This window comes from Pseudorca crassidens, chromosome 4 (genome assembly GCF_039906515.1).
Source record: "Pseudorca crassidens isolate mPseCra1 chromosome 4, mPseCra1.hap1, whole genome shotgun sequence".
In the NCBI taxonomy this organism is placed as follows: domain Eukaryota; kingdom Metazoa; phylum Chordata; class Mammalia; order Artiodactyla; family Delphinidae; genus Pseudorca; species Pseudorca crassidens.
Genome location: NC_090299.1, coordinates 17,214,727 through 17,228,332, shown reverse-complemented (window position 1 = coordinate 17,228,332; position 13,606 = coordinate 17,214,727). Strand labels below are relative to the sequence as shown.

The window sequence follows — 13,606 nt, the reverse complement described above, 5'->3', positions numbered from 1 at the left end:
AGCTGCTCCGCGGCATAGTGGAATCTTCCTGGACCGGGGCACGAAACCGTGTCCCCTGCATCGGCAGGCGGACTCTCAACCACTGCGCCACCAGGGAAGCCCCTGGATTACTTCTTGATCATAGCAATGATGGAACAAGCTCTAAACTAAGTTAATGAGCCTCAGGTTTTATAGAGACAAAGCAGACACTCAGATTTCATTACATCACCTATCATATGATTTAGCTGAATTTTCACACATATGCAACTCAAATTTTGATTAACTTCTTTGAGAAAAGAGGGATGTTGTCTCATTGATTCACTAGGAGTTGTTTGACGTTTGTAGCTGAACTTGGATGGACCAGATTTTGTAACCAATAGAATGTGTACTGTTTAGCCACCTGAGCTACTTCTAAGCAAGTGTCCTAAACTAGTTAAAAAAAAAAAAAAGTTACTTGTAAAAAAATCCATAATGACTTTTTAAACATGGGGTGGGGGTAAGAAGAATGTCTCACTTCCAAACCTTTTTACTTACTTTCTTATTTCCCACTACACATCCCAACAATTTTGTTTTTACACCCAAGCTGCTGAGAGATGAAAGGATGAAACCAAAACTGAGTCATGCTTTCAGGTTTAGCCGGGCTTCTCAGCACTGCTCCAATACCTCCTGCATGTCCCTGGACAGAGTTCCTGTTGTCCACCAAAGTTATTAAAAATATTTACTCTTTACTCCTATTTCCTCCTAGACTTTTCATCATCATTAAAAGAAAAACACAGCGTTTGTCGTTCATTGAGAAAATTGATGCTAAAGCATAAAATTCCTAGCCCCTGTCTAAAAGCAGTGACTTTTATCTTCCCAGCTCTCAAGCCGGTGCCCCCAATCCCCGAGGAAGAGGCATATAGCATCACCCCGTGGGACACTTTCTGGTTTCCACCTCAAAGACCTGAATAAAGCACGTATTTCTTCCCTCTCTAGGATCTCAACCCCTCCTCTACGTGGGATTTCCACATATATAAATGCAATCATGAGTCTCCTATCTGAACAAATATTTATACTTGTCTCCAATTTAATCATCTGACCTCAGTCTTTTGCCTCTACCATTCCACTGGAATGACCTGGATCACGGTCACAAATGACATCTTAGGAGTTAAAAACAAAGTGCTCTTCATAATTTATTGCTCAGTAACATTTGGCACTGTTGAGCAATCTTTTCTTGAAACCAACACCTCTCTATGTAGTAGTCCCTTCATTCATCCAACAAATATTTTCTAAGCACTTACGTTCAGCAAGGGCCTGTCCTCTACACTTGGAAATGTATCACTGAGCAGAATAGTTAAGGATTTCTGCCCACATGGAGATTATAGTCTATTGAGAGGAGACAGAAACAATCAATATATATAATTGTATATATACAATACAAATAGTATATATATATACTAAACCTTTTTAGTATTTTAGAAATTGACAAGTTTTATGGGAAAAAAATGAGAGCAGAGAAAGGGTATCAGAAGTATGAAGGATGAGATTAGCTGCCATATTACATTTAGTGGCCAGTGTAGGCATTATTGAAAAAGTGAGATGTAAACAAAATGTGAAAGATGTGAGAAAGATAGTCAAGAAGAAATATGGGGGACTTCCCTGGTGGCGCAGTGGTTAAGAATCCGCCTGCCAATGCAGGGGACACGGGTTCAAGCCCTGGTCCAGGAAGATCCTATGTGCTGCGGAGCAACTAAGCGTGTATGCCACAACTACTGAGCCTGCTCTCTAGAGTCCATGAGCCACAACTACTGAGCCCACGTGCCACAACTACTGAAGCCCACATGCCTAGATCCCGTGTTCCACAACAAAAGAAGCCACTGTGGTGAGAAGCCCGTGCACCGCAACAAAGAGTAGTCCCTGCTCTCTGCTACTAGAGAAAGCCCGCGCAGAACAACGAAGACCCAATGCAGCCAAAAATAAATAAATAAATAAATTTATTTTAAATAAAAGAAACTAGAAAATCTGTATTACAAACTATAAATCTTAAAAAAAAGAAGAAGAAGAAGATATATGGGAAGAAGAACAGCTAGGAAAATGGCAAAGCTAGACAAAGACCCTATGACGCATGCCTGTGTGTTGAGGAATGACAAAGACACAGTGTCACTGTAGAGGAGTAAGGGACAGGAAGAGAAGGAGGAGGGGGGAGCAGAGAGTGATGGGGCCAGAGGAGGCAGATCTTTTTAGGCCTTTGTAGGGACTGTGACTTTTCCTTCAGATGAGCAGATGAGTGACATGTTTTGACTTGGCTTTGAAAGTTGTTCTCAGGATACAATGAGAATATATTGTATATTGTTGTGGGTAAGACCTATTTCAGTGATCCAGTAAGAGATGATGGTGGGTTGGACCAGGGTGGTAGCAATGAAGGTGGTAAGTGGTCAGATTCTGGCATATTCAGAAGGCAGAGAACTTAGGTTTTAAGAGAAATCAAGAGAGCAAAGATGAACTAAGGTGTTTTGGCCGGAGCAATAGGAAGAATGGAAGGGTCATGAAATGAGAAGGTGAAAGCTTCAGATAAAGCAGATTTGACACAGAAGAAGATCAAGTCCTCCTTAAACATCCTGCTGGATATGTAAAGTTGACATATGGACATGTCAGATAAGCAGTCGGATATGGGTCTGAAATAGGAAACAGCGTCTGAGCCAACAATGTGTATTTTCAAGTCATCAGAATATAGATGATATTAAAAGCTCTGAGACAGTATGAGATCACCAAGGGAGAAATACAGAGAAGACAAGAGGATCAAGGATGGAGGCCTAGAACAATGCAACCTCATGTGTCAGGCAGAAGAGGAGGGTCTAGCAGAGGTTACTGAGTAGAGGGAACCAGTGAGGTAGAAGGAAAGCAAAGAGAATGTAAAGTCACAGAAGCCAAGCAAGGAAAGTGTGAAGGGGAGGCGTGAGTTAGAGTCCTTGATTTGAGAGCATCTCTCTTGTGTCTCTCAGCATGACTTGACTGACTGTTTTAGCAACTAAATCCCAATCTTGGCTCTTAGTGTTCTTAGTGACAACTAAAACCCTCAAGTGTTTTCTTCATTTAAATAACTCTGCAGAGTTGGGGCTTGGGGGTGGATGAAGGTGGTCAAAGGTACAAACTTCCAATTATAAAATAAATAAGTCATGAGACTAATGTACAGCATGGTGACTATAGTTAACAATACTGTATTGTACATCTGAAAGTCACTAGAGGGTAGATCTTAAAAGTCTTATCATAAGAAAAATATATATATAACTATGTGAGGTGATGGATACTGAAAAAACTTGTAAACATTTTTCAGTATATACATTGATCAAATCATTATGTTGTACACTTAAAGCTAACACAATGTTATGTGTCAATTATGTCTCAGTAAAAGTGGGGAAAAAAATCTTAAAAGCACTAACGATTTTACCTGTGCATACCCATACAATAACAATTCACCACTTCAAAAAAAAAAGAAAAAAAAAACTCCACAGCCCACTTTCCTTCATTCAATTCTACATTGTTTTAAAGTTAAAATATTGAACTTCCTATCCATCAATATTATTTATTTTATTACCTTTTATTAGACTGTTATATTTTTATGGATACTGACAATGTGGTGCTGAAAACTGGGGGTATAGGAAACCCTGAAAGTAGAAAGGAACTAAAAGCATCCTCAAATGTAAATGTTATATGCCATATTTTCTAGAGTCTTAAGACATTTTTACAATTTCAACTTTTCAGAATCAATGTCTTGCAATTCACGTGTATATATTTGATATGATAATGTTTTCATTTTTCCAACAAATCTGTTTTCAAATTGGTGGCAAATCTTAAACTAAATTAGTGGCATACTAGAAGCAAAACATTATTGAGAATTATCTCTGGGGGAAATAATAATAATAGCTAATATTTGTTAATACTTAGGCACCCTGCACCATGCCTAACAGACTAATTATCTCATTTGATTCTAAACACAACCATATGAAATAGAAAATGTGATTACAGCAATATGAGAACTAAAGCTTAAAGATGTTGTTACTTACACACAATTATAAAATTAGTAAATATTAAAGCCAAAAATTGATCCAGGTCTTTCTGACAAGTCTATGCTCTTAGCCATCATGTGATCTAAGGTTCATTCCCGTATTAGTACAGCCTTTGTTTACTGCCCCACTTTATTCTTCAATGATTTCAACTTTACTCTAATAACTTACATGATTCTGTGACATAATATACAACGAATCCTTTAAATGGAACCATTTCCTATTTAGTGATGTGAATTTCGTTGCAAAATTGTTAACAATTTTATTGTAACCATAAAGAGTTACTGTGATTCCTTATTACTGAACTATATGCTGCAATTTGTTGGATGCCTTTGTTTAAGCTTGTGATTGTGGGATGCATACAAGACAGAATAATAGTTTTCTCAGAATTCTCAGCTAATACAGTTTTAGGCAGTCGATTCGAAAGAGATTATAGGTAGCATAACTCAAATTCTAATTTAAAAGCAGAAATTGTCCTATGTTTACATTTTTATTACCTAGCATTTATCTTCTAATTACAGTTACCAGTTATAATATTTATGGTAATTTCAAAGTCATGCAGCTTTTTAAGCCCTCTAGCTCAAATCTTCCACATCATTTAATGGAAAAATTGCAACCCGAGGCATACAGAAAGAAACTGGTATATTTATAGTGAAGTTTTTCTCTTCATCTAGATTTTTAATTTGGGGGTTGTAAATGGAATTGTGGGAATAACCTCAAACGGTTACTAAGAATAAGCATAAAAACTTACTGGTTATTCAAATATATCAAGCCCTTTCATCTGGAAATACAGATGAAAACTAGGAACCAGATTATTCAACAATTAATCCTTCCAGATTGTTTTTAGCAATAGTCCAAATATAGCTAGCAAAGTTGTTTTTCCTTTTTTCCCCCCAAATTTAATTATTTTAAAACACTGCAATATTTTAACTTAAAATATTGTTGTTAAGTTGACATCTTTATACTTTAAGAAAGCTGTTATGAATGAGCTAAATGAACTCCAGAATTTTTAATGACCTTTATTCTTTGGACTCAAAAGTTCAGAGAAAATTGAAAAGAGAAAATTAGATGGAATTTCCTTACAAACAGGAAAAGTAAACATAATCGACTCTACTAGTGTACCACTTATGGATCTGAGAAAGCATATTTACTCTTTGAATGTACATTCACCTAAGAACATAATCATTACCAAGCCGGAATTCACCATGTAGAGCCCAAAACCCTTTAGTCACTAGAAATGGTATATTGAAAACAGTCAACCACAATCAGTTATGAACTTTTCTGGGATCATGACTGATGAATCACCAACCAGTTTTATTAGAATACTTAATACTACAGTTCTTTTTAACTTACACTAAAGAGTCTATAATTTATCTATATGGAATTGAAATTTTTATTTTACAAAAGCATTTTATTTTACAAAATTTGAATATTTTAAGATTTCACAGAATAAGTCAAACAATTTAAAATATTAAAAGAATAGTCCTAAGACTATTCCATGGCAAATTTTAATTCTCCAACATAGCAGTCTATTTATTTCTACCTGTGTCAGGTAAGATTAGGTTCAGCTCCAAGTGTTAAAAAGTTCAAAATAGCAGCAGCTTAAACAAGATACAACTCCCTTTTTGGATGTAAGCAGTCCTGGCCCACAGTTACCAGGACATAAGGCCCTTCACATCTTGTTGCTTCCTGTTCTCAACAAGTGGCTTCCATTTTATGGTTTGAGATAGCTGCTCAAGCTGCAGCAGTCGCATTTAGTTTCAACCAGCAGAAAGCAAAAAAGAGACAAAGAAAGACACTTCACTTTCATTTAAGGGCACTTTCCAGAAGTTGCCCACAAATTCTGCTTACATTCCATATCAAAAAATTAAGTCCCACGTCTATATTTAACTGTAGATGAGGGTGAAAAACGTATTCTTTATTCCAGACAATCATATGCTCAGCTAAAAATCAGTTCTAGAGCCAAGGAAGGGGAGAGCAAACATTAGGTTCTAATCAGCCAGATTACTTTTCATTGTTAACTCTAGGTGTGTTGCATAAGTATGGCAAACTATCCCGCCCCCATTTCAATGGTGATTTATTATTCAGCAGTAAACGTTAATTACATGACATCATATACCTATTTATCCCTTCCAAAATGAGTCCAGTTTAATCAAGTGGATATGAATGTTTCCGTATAGAAATTATGTTAAGTTTATCTTAATAACATTATTGCCAGTGACTCCTACATTGAAAAGTCTGTGAACTTGAGCCCCTGAGTAACAATAGTTTGTGTAAATGGCTGAGCGTGTGTTTCCACCATGTCACCCTGTTGCTCTGCTTATGACTAGCTCTAGGTCTGCTTAAATAACCAGTGGCCTTAGACTTTATTATACACTCCATCAAATTGCATGATGCTGAGTTAAAATTCATTAATAAAATAATTGCAGAAGTTTCCCATTGGAGATGTTCATACAATTTCCTAACACCTGGTAAATTTGCTTTCTCTGACTTAATTAGTCTTGTTCTAAGTCGGTTAGTTGCTCCACATCACATCTAGAATAAATACATCAGAATCCAGTCACTTCTCAAAAATCTCCACTGATGGCCATCATCATCTCTCACCTGGATTGTTGCAAAAGCCTTCTAACTGATCTCGGTGCTTCAGTTTATTTTTCAACACTAAGAGTTATTTCAACAATGAGACTTATTCTTTTAACATATATATCAGATCATGTCCCTTCTTGGCTCAAAACCGTCTCAATAAGAGTAAATGGCCAAGCCCTTACTTGGACCTCCAAGACCCTACATGACCTGTTGCCACCACTCCCATGCACACAGTCGCAAGTTTATCTCCTACTTCTTTTCTCTGACTCTCTCTCTGTACTCCAACCAAGAAGGACCTCTTGTATGTCAAACACATCAAGCATGCTCCTACCTCAGGGCCTTTGCATCTTTTTTTCCCTCTGACTAGTATGCTTTTCTTCTGGTTATTTGTGTGTCTCAAACCATTACTTTGTTTTCAATCCTCTACTCAAATGTCATCTCACATGAGATGGCTTTCCTTACCATCCTAAATAAAAATATAAGCCCCTACCAAGACATCCTACTCCCCTCACCTTTCTTCACTGTCCTCCATAGAATATATCATTATATGATGTTTTTATTGCTTTGTTGAATGAATTGTTTATTGCTGTGCCTCTGCTGGAATGTACGTTCCATGAGGGCAGGGACTTTGTTTTATTTACTGCTGTATCCAGTGACTAGAATAGTGCCTGGCATGCACTGGTGCTTAAACACAATGAATTACTAAATGAAAAAAATCAATGTATATCCCAGAATTCTTTCAAACTCCTGGAAAGGGCATTGTCTGATTCTATTTTTCAACATCTTTGGTAAAAAGGTATAAAACCTCCTAGGTTTTCTTCACCATTTATTTAGGAAGCATTAGCTGAGTGCTTCAAAAGAGAAGAAATAAAAATATCCAAACTCATCAGGTTAATATCCATTAAAAATATACAGCATTTTGGGTTTTTGGTTTTGTTTTGTTTTGTTTTGTTTGCGGTACGCGGGCCTCTCACTGTTGTGGCCTCTCCCGTTGTGGAGCACAGGCTCCGGACGCGCAGGCCCAGCGGCCATGGCTCACGGGCCCAGCCACTCCCGGACCGGGGCACGAACCCGTGTCCCGTGCATCGGCAGGCGGACTCTCAACCACTGTGCCACCAGGGAAGCCCTGGGTTTTTTTTTTTTTTCTTGTTTTATTTTTTATTTTTTCTGAGATGACTTAGACATATGCCACTCTTTCCCTCTGCTTTGGAACTTCTGTGAGGCTGGACTAAGAATTCCATTGACTTTTCTATCAGACAACTCTTGTTTCACTTCCTTTCACATCCTCTTGTCCTCACCTCTTTTTCTTTATTTTTTTAAACATCTTTATTAGAGTATAATTGCTTTACAATGGTGTGTCAGTTTCTGCTTTATAACAAAGTGAGTCAGTTATACATATACTTATGTTCCCATATCTCTTCCCTCTTGCGTCTCACTCCCTCCCACCCTCCCTACCCTACCCCTCTAGGTGGTCACAAAGCACCGAGCTGATCTCCCTGTGCTATGCGGCTGCTTCTCACTAGCTATCGATTTTACGTTTGGTAGTGTATATATGCCCATGCCACTCTCTTACTTTGTCCCAGCTTACCCTTCCCCCTCCCCGTATCCTCAAGTCCATTCTCTAGTAGATCTGCATCTTTATTCCCATCTTACCCCTAGGTTCTTCTGACCATTTTCTTTTTTTTTTCTTTTTTTAGATTCCATATATATGTGTTAGCATACAGTATTTGTTTTTCTCTTTCTGACTTACTTCACTCTGTATGACAGTCTCTAGGTCTATCCACCTCACTACAAATAACTGTTTCGTTCCTTTCTATGGCTGAGTAATATTCCATTGTATATATGTGCCACATGTTCTTTATCCATTCATCTCTTGATGGACACTTAGTTTGCTTCCATGTCCTGGCTATTGTAAAAAGAGCTGCAATGAATATTTTGGTACATGACTCTTTTTGAGTTATGGTTTTCTCAGAGTATATGCCCAGTAGTGGGATTGCTGGATCGTATGGTAGTTCTATTTTTAGTTTTTTAAGGAACCTCCATACAGTTCTCCATAGTGGCTGTATCAATTTACATTCCCACCAATGGTGCAGGAGGGTTCCCTTTTCTCCACACCCTCTCCAGCATTTATTGTTTGTAGACTTTTTGATGATGGCCATTCTGACTGGTGTGAGATGATATCTCATTGTAGTTTTGATTTGCATTTCTCTAATGATTAATGATGTTGAGCATTCTTTCATGTGTTTGTTGGCAATCTGTATATCTTCTTCGGAGAAATGTCTATTTAGGTCTTCTGCCCATTTTTAGATTAGGTTGTTTGTTTTTATGATATTGAGCTGCATGAGTTGCTTGTATGTTTTGGAGATTAATCGTTTGTCAGTTGCGTCATTTGCAAATATTTTCCCCCATTCTGAGGGTTGTCTTTTCGTCTTGTTTACGGTTTCCTTTGCTGTGCAAGAGCTATGAAGTTTCATTAGGTCCCATTTGTTTATTTTTGTTTTTATTTCCATTTCTCTAGGAGGTGGGTCAAAAAGGATCTTGCTGTGATTTATGTCATAGAGTGTTCTGCCTATGTTTTCCTCTAAGAGTTTGATAGTGTCTGGCCTTACATTTAGGTCCTTAATCCATTTTTTTTTTTTTTTTTTTTTTTTTTTTTGCTGTACGCAGGCCTCTCACTGTTGTGGCCTCTCCCGTTGTGGAGCACAGGCTCGGGACACGCAGGCTCAGTGGCCATGGCTCACGGGCCTAGCGACTCCGTGGCATGTGGGATCTTCCCGGACCGGGGCAGGAACCCGTGTCCCCTGCATCAGCAGGCAGACTCTCAACCACTGCGCCACCAGGGAAGCCCCCTTAATCCATTTTGAGTTTATTTTTGTGTATGGTGTTAGGGACTGTTCTAATTTCATTCTTTTACATGTAGCTGTCCAGTTTTCCCAGCACCACTTATTGCAGAGGCTGTCTTTTCTCCACTGTATATTCTTGCCTGCTTTATCAAAGATAAGGTGACCATACGTGCGTGGGTTTATCTCTGGGCTTTCTATCCTGTTCCATTGATCAATATTTCTGTTTCTGTACCAGTACCATACTGTCTTGATTACTATAGCTTTGTAGTATAGTCTGAAGTCCAGGAGCCTGATTCCTCCAGCTCCGTCTTTCTTTGTAAAGATTGCTTTGGCTATTCGGGGTCTTTTGTATTTCCATACAAATTGTGAAAATTTTTGTTCTAGTTCTGTGAAAAATGCCAGTGGTAGTTTGATAGGGATTGCATTGAATCTGTAGATTGCTTTGGGTAATAGAGTCATTTTCACAATATTGATTCTTCCAATCCAAGAACATGGTATATGTTTCCATCTATTATATCATCTTTAATTTCTTTCATCAGTATCTTATAATTTTCTGCATACAGTCTTTTGTCTCCTTAGGTAGGTTTATTCCTAGGTATTTTATTCTTTTTCTTGCAGTGGTAAATGGGAGTGTTTTCTTAATTTCACTTTCAGATTTTTCATCATTAGTGTATCAGAATGCAAGAGATTTCTGTGCATTAATTTTGTATCCTGCTACTTTACCAAATTCATTGATTAGCTCTAGTAGTTTTCTGGTAGCATCCTTCGAATTCTCTATGTATAGTATCATGTCATCTGCAAACAGTGACAGCTTTACTTCTTTTTCTATTTGGATTCCTTTTATTTCTTTTTCTTCTCTTGGTTGCTGTGGCTAAAACTTCCAAAACTATGTTGAATAATAGTGGTGAGAGTGGGTAACCTTGTCTTGTTCCTGATCTTAGTGGAAATGGTTTCAGTTTTTCACGATTGAGGACGATGTTGGCAGTGGGTTTGTCATATGTGGCCTTTATTATGTTGAGGTAAGTTCCCTCTATGCCTACTTTCTGGAGGGCTTTTATCATAAATGGGTGTTGAATTTTGTCAAAAGCTTTTTCTGCGTCTATTGAGTTGATCATATGGTTTTTCTCCTTCAATTTGTTAATATGGTGTATCACGTTGATTGATTTGCGTATATTGAAGAATCCTTGCATTACTGGAATAAACCCCACTTCATCATGGTGTATGATCCTTTTAATGTGCTGTTGGATTCTATTTGCTAGTATTTTGTTGAGGGTTTTTGCATCTATGTTCATCAGTGATATTGGCCTGTAGTTTTCTTTCTTTGTGACATCTTTGTCTGGTTTTGGTATCAGAGTGATGGTGTCCTCATAGAATGAGTTTGGGAGTGTTCCTCCCTCTGCTATATTTTGGAAGAGTTTGAGAAGGATAGGTGTTAGCTCTTCTCTAAATGTTTGATAGAATTAGCCTGTGAAGCCATCTGGTCCTGGGCTTTTGTTTGTTGGAAGATTTTTAATCACAGTTTCGATTTCAGTGCTTGTGATTGGTCTGTTCATATTTTCTCTTTTTCCTGGTTCAGTCTCGGAAGGTTGTGCATTTCTAAGAATTTGTCCATTTCTTCCAGGTTGTCCATTTTATTAGCATATAGTTGCTTGTAGTAATCTGTCATGATCCTTTGTATTTGGTCTCACCTCTTGATCCCAGACGTGGCTGCAGTGAACAGTTCTGTGCTGGCTTCAATTCAGGTAGGAATGACAGGGTTTCTGCTCAAGAAAGTGTCTGTTGCTTTGTGCTGTGAGGCTTCTCTGATGCCATAGCAGGGACCCTCATGGAAGCCCATTCTGCAGTCACACATGAGCAGCCAGAAGTAGCTGGAAGTTAACATCTTCAGGAGCAACCTCCATCAGCATAGGATGAGAGTGATGGATAAACACTGCCACCCCAATCATCCTCAGGCAGGTGATTCCAGGAAGCATTCAGGAGCATTTTGTGTGTCAATCACACCGCATTAAAATGGTTTTAAATATCACAATCCACTGTACTGTTTTATATGTAAGGACTAGGAAAATTTAATTCCATAATAAGAATTTCCTCCATATGTGATTATTGACAAAGAATATAACTATGTAAATTTCCTAGTTGGATGTGTATAATGGTTTTTTACTGCATCTTTTACTTGTATCCAAAAATCTAAAAATATTTACTGAAATAAAAATGTTAGTGGAATAAATATCTGTTGAAGTTATTTTCTGTATCTTTTTCCTATAATTTATGCTTTAAAATATAACTTAACTTTTTGAAAATAATAATGAATTCTGGATTTTTATTGTTGTTCTGTCTATAAGACTAGATTCTAATGACATTCAGATAACTATGTCTTAGTGCCAACCACTATATGTCATTTACACAAAAATATGCTAGAATATGAATTGATAAAGTAGCTAAATGGTATCATCATGAAAGATTTTGAATATGCATTGAGTTATGGTAGATAGTCCCATTAAAAGTATATCCAAAAGTATTGATTAATCCTTCTATGTTGAACAGAAAGGAATGTTTTACTGAAAACTATAATGATAAGCCCTTTGCTTTATCTCATTCAACAGAACTTAGATGAGTTTGTAGTTGAAATGCTCACTAAAATTGGAAATGATGCATATAATAATGGCTAACGTTGTATTGTTCCCTGTATATTAGGTGCTATACTTTATTTCAATTGATCTCTACAAAAATCTTACTAGATTTCTTATTATGTTGTACTAAATGTGAAAAAAACTGAATCTCAGCTAGGTTAGCTGGGTTATCCAACATCATACAACCAGTAAGTGGCAAGGCTGAAACATGTTTGATTAGAGCCCACAGCCCATGGTGGTAACCACTACTCCAGAATGCTTCTTATGGAAGCTAGTAGCTCTCCCTGAAAGCAGAGACCAAGAGAGAAAGTTGAAGCAAGTTTCAAAGTCTGCTCCACAGTATGTAAAGCATATTAAGTTAGGAAGCTCGTGTTTAACCCTGGCTCCATCAGTAACAAAGTATGGTCTTAGTTCCCTGAGGTTTCCAGTCTAATAAAATGAGATGACAGCATTAAATAAGTTCAATGAAGTATTCTCTAATATTCCCTGGCTCAATAGTTCTCTGAATTATTATTTTTAAAAAGTTATGTGCAATACTGACTTATACTGGCAAAAAGAAATTTGGATGTTTACATAATCACAAGTTTAATGTAAGTCAATAGTGTAATCTTGTTGCTCAAAATCAATAAATCTTTAAAGTTAGTATTTGGAGTGTGTCCACAAAACAGAAGTGATAGCCCTACTGAACTGTGCATGAGTCAGACAGCATCTTCAGTGTCCAGTAAATTCTGGACCCAGGCAAATAGGTGAACTAACTACAAATATGTTGGGTTGGAATTTCAGGGACCAAGTCAGGGTGTAAGATTTGGGTGGGACTGGCCCAGAACTACGAAGATGTGAAGGTATAATTAATTTTAATAATTTTCTATGTCACCTTAATTGGGCCATGGGGTGCCCAGATATTTGCCTAAATATTATTTCTAGTTGTGTCTGTGAGGGTGCTTCCAGGTGAGATGGGCATTTGAATCAGTAGATTGAGTAAAGCAAATGACCTTCCCCAGTGTAGGTGGGCATCACCCAATCCGTTGAGGGCCTAAATAGAATAAAAAGCAGAGGAAGGGAGAATTTGCCTCTCTGCCTTCCTGCTTAAGCTGGGCCATCAGTCTTGGTCTTCTCCTGTTTTAGGATTGAGATTTACACCATCGGCTCCCCTGGTTCTCAGGCCTTCAGACTTGGACTGGAACTATACCACTGGCTTTCCTGGATCTCCACCTTGCAGACAGCAATTCGTGGGACTTTTCAGCCTCCAAAACTGAGTGAGCTAACTCCTCATAGTAAATCTCTTTAGATAAGATATTGCCTGTTTGTTTTGTTTCTCTGCAGAAACTTGACTAATACAGAATGTGGCAGTTAAAGTGGAAATATAGTTCAAATTGGGTATCCAAAAAAGGTTTAATCCAAGAGGACCAAAGCTTTACAAACCCAGAATCAGCCTTCTCTGTCTCCCACCAGAGTCCCACCTATAGCAGGAAAGTGCACAATTGCAAGACACAATAATTTAAAAGAAAAAGGAAGGAAGGGAGGG

General features: G+C 37.7%; 1 long non-coding RNA gene across 1 annotated transcript in view; it reads left to right on the top strand.

Annotated features, from left to right (window-relative positions):
* The window catches only part of LOC137223082 (uncharacterized), a 77,014-nt gene extending 63,639 nt beyond the window's left edge, over positions 1 to 13,375 (top strand). The window contains exon 3 of the long non-coding RNA XR_010942711.1: positions 13,207 to 13,375. This is a non-coding gene — a long non-coding RNA (uncharacterized lncRNA). The remainder of the gene's footprint in view (positions 1 to 13,206) is intronic.
* Positions 13,376 to 13,606: the final 231 nt, after the last annotated feature.